Genomic DNA, 8,993 nt, shown 5'->3' on the forward strand with positions numbered 1-8,993 from the left:
TTATTTTATTTTATTTTATTTTATTTTATTTTATTTTATTTCGTATTTTTATTTATTTTATTTTATTTTATTTTATTTTATTTTAATTTTGTCATTATTCACCTTCAGTCATTTCTCGAGATAGTCAAAGCGTCTGCGCACATGCATACAATGCCGTTACGTTTCGCCAATAGCATTGTTCTTGTTGCCAATTTTGCTTTTATTTTGTTTATTGCTTCATTTGACTTTGTTGGGACGTTGCCAATTTGGCTTGTCGCTTGATTAATTGCCTACTGTGCGTAGCTACAGCGCAACATGTTGCTGCCATCATTTACGCACAGTGAAATATCTTGAAAGATGACAACCGTCTTGCCTTGAACAACAACAAACACACAACAACAACAGCCAGAAGAGATGGCAGCAATGCCAAGTGGGCAAGAAGCAATGAATGAAAAAAAGTTCAACACGAAAACAGGAAGATGCCGAAGTAAATTGTAAATAGTAACCGTTACATAATCTCAATCCGTAAGATATGCCAGCGAGTGACATTTGTCGGATACGCAACATTGCCAGCTGTAGCAGCCGTTCGTCGCATCATCATCGTCGTCATCAACAACAGCAACAAGTTGAGCCGCAAGCAGCAAAACAAGTGCTGATAACTGCGCCAAGCCATAGGAGTGAAAAATGAGCGACAAGAATTCAGGAAACCTTGGCAAAGATTGCGACTAAGTGTAAATGGAGATAATGTGATAGGCAAAGGGAAGTACATAGTAGGGGGGTACTGTGGCGCAAGGTGGGAAAGGTGAGCAACCAAAACAACGATCGCATATTAACTATGCGCCGCAGCACGTGGGCCCCGCAAGTAGTCGAGGGAAAGAGTGTGAAGCGGTGTTGCTGCGTAAATGGACAACAACGGGTTAACAAGTTGAACAAGTTGAAAACAGCGGCAAGCAGCATCGGAAAGAGAAAAAAAAACAAACACGAATAATAACAACAACAGCCATAAAAAAAGAATGGCAACAATGCTGTTGACAACGCTGCTGCTTTGCAAAAAATGGCAAAATGATGACACGCAACAACCGTCCAGGAGTCAAGTACATACATGCGAGAACACGAGCAACTCAGCAGCTCAGCAAGAAAATGGAAAAGCAAAGTAAAATAAAAACGATTGCTAGAAACATGATATCAGTAGCGGAAAAAACGCAGCTGCAGCAAATGTGACATAGCAACATCAATAATATTTGTAGATGACAGCAAAAAAACAAATACTAAACACAAACAAATACAAACAAGCAAATCAGTGACTTAAACAAAACTGGCAGCAAATTTTTGCCAACAACGAATGGCGCCTGGCGTGATATCAGCAGCATTTTTTGATAAGAAAAATCATTGCCTCTTTTAAGTATGAGCTCAAAGCAAAAGAGTTGGATGCATCGAAGAGCGCTTAATTTCGTGGAAAGAGTGTAGTGTCAGAGAGCGGAAGAAGAGCTGATTAGGAAAGAGGCAGACTGGCAAAAAAAGCTAGGCAAAAGAGGAATAATGTTGAGAATAGATACACGCAACAAATGCCTACAGCTGAAGGTGGGCACAAATGTTGCATAAACATATGTTGCAGATGGGTGGGTAGATTTTAGCTGGAGAAGGTTGGGAAATTAAATGACTCAAAAAACACGAGGAAAAGGCTTCCAATTATTTTAAAGGAATTGACTGTGGATTTTACACGAGTCTTTTCCATATTATCTGTGTCTGCTTAAGTAAGTGAACAGTCATTGAGGCGCAACATTTCCGGCTGAACATATGTTTGGTTCGATAACTACAATGATAGTGAAGATAAGGATAGCGTTTCATATATCTATAAATAAGTATTAAGGTAATATGCAAGATGTAGTAAATGGTAAACAGCAAAAATATCGATAACGATATTAATGTCAACGATAACTATAACGACACCGACGGCAATATCGACAATCATCCTTAGAAATAACCAGGCCGACGACACGTCGCAACGAAATAGGAGCATAGGGGGTGGTTCCCCGAGGTTGGAATTTAAAAATATTTTGCTAAGTTGATAAATTTGACTAATTAATTGAAAAAAAAAAATGTGGATGGGGAACTAGAACCGTGCCCGGCTTTTTCTAGAGGCGGCCCTGGCGATAATAATAATAATAATAGATTGGCGCTTACACATATGTTAGTGTTTGGCCGAGCTTCTCCTCCGATTTGTGGCGTGCGCCTTGATGTTGTCACTCAAAGCGGAGGGACCTACTGCTTTACGCCGACTCCGAACGGCGATTGTATTTTTATGAGAAGCTGTTTTTCATGGCAGAAGTACACTCGGAGGTTTGCCATTGCCTGCCGAGGGACGACCGCTGTTAAGAAAAAACCTTTTTTTTTATATATTTTTTGCGATGTTGCTTTGACCAGGGTTTAAACCCAGACGTTGCGGAGTGGAAGCGCGCACTGCTTACCACTACGCCACAGTGGTCTGGCGATAATAACATTACAAATATAGCGATAACGGCAACCTTGAAATTAAAAAAAAAAATAGATGCGAAAAATTATTTAAAGCACCAGACACACAGCAAAAAAAAATACCGATAAAAGCATCCATAAAAATATCAATAAAAATTAAAAAAAAATCAAAAAATGTTGAGATGGTTATCGGTGACAAAGAATGATTACGATGACGGAGTATAATTCATAAAATTATCGATACAAAACATATAAAAATATCGAGAACAACAGCAATAGCGATAACGTTATCGATAAATGCACCAGCAATTTCCGGAAAATATCGAAAATATGAACAAATAGAGAATACGACAGCAGCAACCATAAAATTACAACAAATACATCATTAAAAATATATATGGATAAAATTTTTGAAAAATATGGAAAATGTTATGAATGATATATCATAAAGATAACAGAATGCGGCAGTAAAATTATCGATAAAAAATCGAAAAAATATCGCGAATGTTGCTGATTACGTCGAAAGTATAACTGTAACGCTATTATAAATGTGGTAGCTTAGAGTTTGAAAAAAAAAGATTTCCACAAAAACACATGTTTTACAGGCCAAATATTTGATTCACTAAATTCATTCAAAATTAGTTTCACTTGATTCATTGTTCAACATCTGACTAGATGACGAATCCGATATTTTCGAAATTTTTAAAAACTTTTAAAATTTTTGGGATTTTCGCTATTATGTGAATATTGGGCATCTAAAAAACTTATGCTACAACATAAGTACTTTAAAATTTCTGTATTAAGTATTCAGTATCTAAATTTTGTTCATCATTGATGTTGACTAAAAGCATTTACTTTTCAATTCTTTTAATAATAGTGTGTTATTTAAAAAAAAATTAACAGCATTTTAATTAAAAAGTATACATATGTAAAAATTGTTTCAACTCTCTTTCTTGGTAAATGCTTTTGCTTCCAGAAGCATCGATCCATGCTAAGCGGAACCTAATTGTCAGCGTTTGTCCTCCTGAGTTAAGCAAACGTTCCACAAAAACTTCTTATCAATCTCCACTTTTTTTGAAAAAATGTTTCACACGAAAATACATTTTGGAAATTTAGAATTTTTGTGAAAAACATAAACAATATTTGACCCCTTAGAGACCAAGCAATTAAAACAAAAATCAAATCAGCTGATCTACTGATACTGACGAGTATTAACAGTTCAATATGCTTTGCAAATATTAGTTTTTTTTTTAATTTAATAAAAATTAAAAGGGTACAATGTAAAAAAAGCAATTTGGCATTCTCATATTTTGCTAAAGAGGCACATACACATATCCAAATCGCTCTAAGTATGTATACATCCACATCTCAGTCACCTGCCTAAATGCAAGCGATGGCAAATTGCAAATTCTTCCAAGCCATACTTATGAAGTTCTTATGCTCAGTTATCGTTGTGCAAATAACTTTGCACGAATTATCTCCACATAAATTGAAAACGGAATTGACATTAAAAGAATTTGTATCAAATAGCAACATTAGTATGCGATGTAGCAGCACTTTGACAGCAATGCATTACAGCGCTTTAATACATTTTGACTGAGTTGGTTGCAGTAAATATTTGTTGCACGCAACACCATTAAGTTAAGATAACGTAGTAAATTCTAAGTGGTAGCACAAATAAATGGCAAACTGATCGTAAAATTACAAAAAGAGTAAATAAGATTGTCATTGAAAATAGTTTGCATTACAGCTTATTCAAATTGAATACATATACTTTCGTACTTACATATATGTGTGCATTAGGGTGCATCACTCTGCAGGCAAAAAAATGGTACGGGTTTTTCACTGGAGCTATACAATTTTGTATACTTTAAGTTGTTCGCCAAAATATTTCGGGAAAATATTTAGATTTGCGTAAACTGGGTCGATTTGAAAATACTTCAGTTAAAAAAAAAAAACAATCTTTTTAAAAATATTTTTTTTCCCAAAAGATCACTTCAATAATGTTTAAAATATGTATCAAAGCTATCAAAATTATGAGATTTTTGAAGGTATTTGCAAATCGGTCCAGCTTACGTAAATCTTAATATTTCTGCGGAAGTCTTAAAATACAATACATTTTATAATTCCGTGGAAAATCGGCAACTTTTTTTGGTGAGGCAGCCTAATGCACATATAATATTTGTAACACTTATGCAACTTGCTCGTATTTAGAATTTCAACAAGAAATTTGATGTTTGATCGTTTTGTTTAAATAGTCTGTAACCCTAACAAATAGCAAATTTCTACCTGTGGATGTATTCAGTTAGCTCCTTAGTTTCTACAGCTCTATTGCTCATAGCTACTATAGTCCCTTAAAGCTCTAAAAACCGGAATAAAAGCAATGCCGTTTCTTTCAACTAGTCACCCATGTCCCCGCCCTAGTGCTCTGTAGAGATATTAGTGAACTAGTAAGTATTCGTCTTTATAATTTCTAAAAACTTATATTTATTGCATATTTCTCCATATTTTTTCGATATTTTTCAGAATTTTGTTGAACATTTTTGAAACCATTCAAGTTATCTAGAAGTTTTTGAAGCCTTATAGGGCATTTAATGTATTGTTTTTTGGGAATTTCAGTAAATCCAGCCCTCAAGAAACATTTATAAGTTCTGCCGTTAGAAAAAGTATTTTATCGTTGCTGTAAATTTTCTTGAAGAAATAAGTATGCGAGCATTTTTAAAAGCTCTTATTTAATGCAATGTATATATGTGTGTATGTATTTTTGGCCAAAAGTTTGTAATCGATTTTTATACAGATTCCCGATGAGGTAGTGGTTTGAAACTTCGAAAGCTCAGATCTCGATCACATTGCAACGTGAATTATTGCGCTAGGTGGCGCAGGAGTCGAGATATTTGAAAACCCCATTTTCATAGTCCGATTTGGTTGGCTTGTTAAACAGTATTTTTTTACCATTAACTTATTTTTAGAGAGCTGCAAACCGCCTTTAGGAATTTTGTTGGAAGATTTTTTTTCCTGGGCGTTTTTTATATGAATATTTGGTATAACTTGAGAGCTGGATTCTAAGCTTAAATACATATAAATTTATTTTTGAAGCAAATATTATTGGTTAAATATTATTTGTTAAATAAAAGCAAGGATTTTTGGTAGTTAATCAATTTTCTTTCTCTTTGTTATGAAATGGGTCTTTATATTCCTAATCTATACAGATACAACAGAAGTCGCTACGGAAACTTTCCAACCCGGCGGCCATATGGCCAGTAGTATAGTGCCCATTTAGTAACTTACATATATAACAGTAAGCTTCGCATATCATCAGCGACTTGCGAGAGCAAGAACCTTAGAGACAATTGTATGCTTGGATTTGATTCTTCAATCTATTATCCGAACCCTTTGTCTGTTTGTTTCCTCTAAAGGCAGTTGTTGGAAGAGGGCTCCAGATCTTATTCCGCTGTCCGTTTTCAGCAGTCTGTGAAGATCCTCTGCTTCTTATAGTAAGGAAGTAAACTTCCAAGGTGGTACCAAGGTTGATATTTTATTTTATGATTACATTTCCAGAAAAGTGAGTGTCTGTTTATTGCTTCAAGGCAGCTTAAATTTTGAGTTCACCAAACTTTCCTAGATATATTTATGGTAGGAGGAGGACGACAAGCGACGATTCACAAAAGTATTCACAAAAGTTCATGTTAGCACCATAAACACATAAAAGTCGAGGTACTATAGTAAACAATCTTGCTTGAGATAAAACATAAAATTAATACTACCTCATCCCATTCAACATAATTAGCTGCGTAAATGGCAAACACGCAAAGACAAAAGTTCTGCGACCAATTACACTTACACCAACTCAACTCAACTCAACTCAAAGCAAGTCAATGCAACTGTGCTGCCTTACTGGTTGACCTTTAAAAACTCCCGCGTCTAATTAAAAGTAATCACTGGCAAGTCATAACAAGAATTTTTATGACTCAATTAACTATACCGCAAAAAGAGAAGCAGCAAGCCAGTCATTGAACCACCTTTATTATGTCGTTACAGGCGTATCATAACTCATTAAATGGAGCAAACGATGACTAGGAAAATAAAACAACAACACGAACAACAAAAACGTACCACGAAAAGGTATAATAAAATCAAGCATATTTGAGTTGACCTTCTGCGGCAGAAGAACACGCACGCACGAAAGTCAAAGCGAATTGAGTCTGACAAAAAAAAAATAAAATTGAAGATAACAGACGAAAATAGAATAAAATTTTGGTTTAAATTCAGTCATTACTTAATTGCACTTCTCTATGTGTGTAGTTTGAAGGGTCGAAAGCACTTGGCAAATAACAATTAACACATACAAACATTTGTAAGTACGAACACGTGTCTAGCGCAATTCGCTACAAACTAAATAGACAAATAGAACGAAGTAGAGAAACAGAAATTTTGCTTGCAATAAAAACTGTAATTCGAATGAGCGTATAAGTGTATAAATAGGTAAACAGAAAGAAAGGCCAAAGACAGTGTGAACACAGTAATATCGCTGTGCCTTTTTGTTACTCTTTTATGGGCATTTCTGGCAATGCGATTTGTCACACTTTTTCAAAAAAAGTGCTCTTAAGAGGGAAATTATTAATTAAAATGAAACGAAAAAAGCGCACTCATGTCGAAATTATTGCAATGCAATTTTGTTTAAGTTTACAGTACAAGCGCAAGAGGAAAATTCTTTTATTCGAGTAGTTTAATTGGCAGAAATACTAAATAAAATTTATTCCTAATCTTTATTTTTGATTTAATTAGCGTTCAGTGTTGCTTTTACAGAGTTTCTTCAACCAGTTAGCAGTTTTCCGCGAATGGTGTAATTGACGTTACTTCCGCGTATTTTGTTCCGACGACTGCGTTATAAAACTTCATTATAACTCGATGATAAAAATGAAATTGTTTGCGAACTAATTTTCCGTACATGGAGAAACCCAGGGTAACAAAAGACTTAAGGCACAAACTTGATTTCTAAACTCACCTACATATACTATTTAGCTAATGATGATGATGGCATACAAATTTTGGAGCATGTTGCTAAAGTGACAATCATTTGCGAGATATAAATCGGGCTCTCTTCGCTTACTGCTAATAAGTCAAGGTCTGTATAGTATATATTTTCCCTTTTTCAAGAATTTAATTCACCTAAATCAAACTAATGAAGGACAAAATACCTATTCCATGGAAATGAAAATAGAATTGGAAGAGAAAGCAAACAAAAATGTCTCTTGATGTTGACCAAATAATCAGAGCTCATAGAAACAAACTTGATCAATGACTGACATGAAGGGTAATAAGGCACCAGGTTAAAATAGGCGAAATTCTACTGGACACCTTTTGTCTCGTGAAGAGTTGGCAGCTTTCATCAGCAAATAAAGATAACTTCTCTGCAGCCACCATCTGTAAAAAGAATGAAGCTTTAACTATTTAGCGTTTATCTGATCCAAAATTCAAGAAATATAAACCCATTAACCTTTATAATAATAATAATCTAGAAGAATATTACGTTTTCAGTTGTTTCCTCTTTTTGACCAGAAACCTAGATGACACAAAATTTTGGAGCTTTAAAAAAGCTTGTAATGAGCTTTGCAACAAAGTTTTCACATACTTTCTTTAGTTCTTGCTTCTTCTTGTTTACAAATTTTGGAAAATTTAATTGCATATACATAGGTTTTCTGTCGTGAAAATAACCGTTTTTGAAAGTCATTTTGAAGTAAAAGGTAATTATTCTCTACAACATAAGCAAGGCTTATTGAGGAAATATGTAGTATCACTAGAGCGACCGGTTTTATTGTTTTCAAACTATTTGGTCTCTGAAGTGTAAAATATTTTTAATTTCCTTTTACAAAAATTCGAAATTGGCAAAATCTATTTGCTGTGAAACTTTTTCTCATACAAAGGAAGCGATTGAAAATCAGCTTTTTTTTGGTACGTCCGCTGATACCTGGTCCTTGCAAAGGATGAATGGAGGAAGCAAACAAATTTATCAACAGAAAAGTTGCTGCAGGTTTTATTAAATTTTTTTGAATTTAATATTTTTGTTTTTCAATTTCTCTTTGTATTTCATTTGGCACACTTTGATGCTACTTACTACTCAGAATACTTTTTTGACACGTTGGAGGCCAGAAGCAACAACAAAATACACGGAAATGTTGTCTTTTTTCTACAGAGGTCGGCGCCAGTGGTATTACCAATTAAAAATGCTATAATTTTGTCTGTTTTGCTTTTGTTTTATTCAAAAACATCAGTGAATGAATAAGACCTAGTGAGGGTTTAAGAAAAATCTAGGTATTACTGTTCGATGTAGCCATCTTTAGAGCAAATAATAGCAGCGAGTCTGTACGAGAATGCTTCACATGTTGCACAAATATCGTTTAGTGGAATTTTATATTGAACAGCACGTAAAGGTGAATCAACAAATTTACCGTGAAAAGATTTTAAACTATGCTTTGTTGTCTTGGGCACCGGAAAAATAATTCGGTAGAAATCTTTGGACGTTTCAATAGGACTCGTCACCA

Source organism: Rhagoletis pomonella, unplaced genomic scaffold (assembly GCF_013731165.1).
Source record: "Rhagoletis pomonella isolate Grant_MI unplaced genomic scaffold, Rhpom_1.0 Rhpom_scaffold_00001, whole genome shotgun sequence".
NCBI lineage: Eukaryota > Metazoa > Arthropoda > Insecta > Diptera > Tephritidae > Rhagoletis > Rhagoletis pomonella.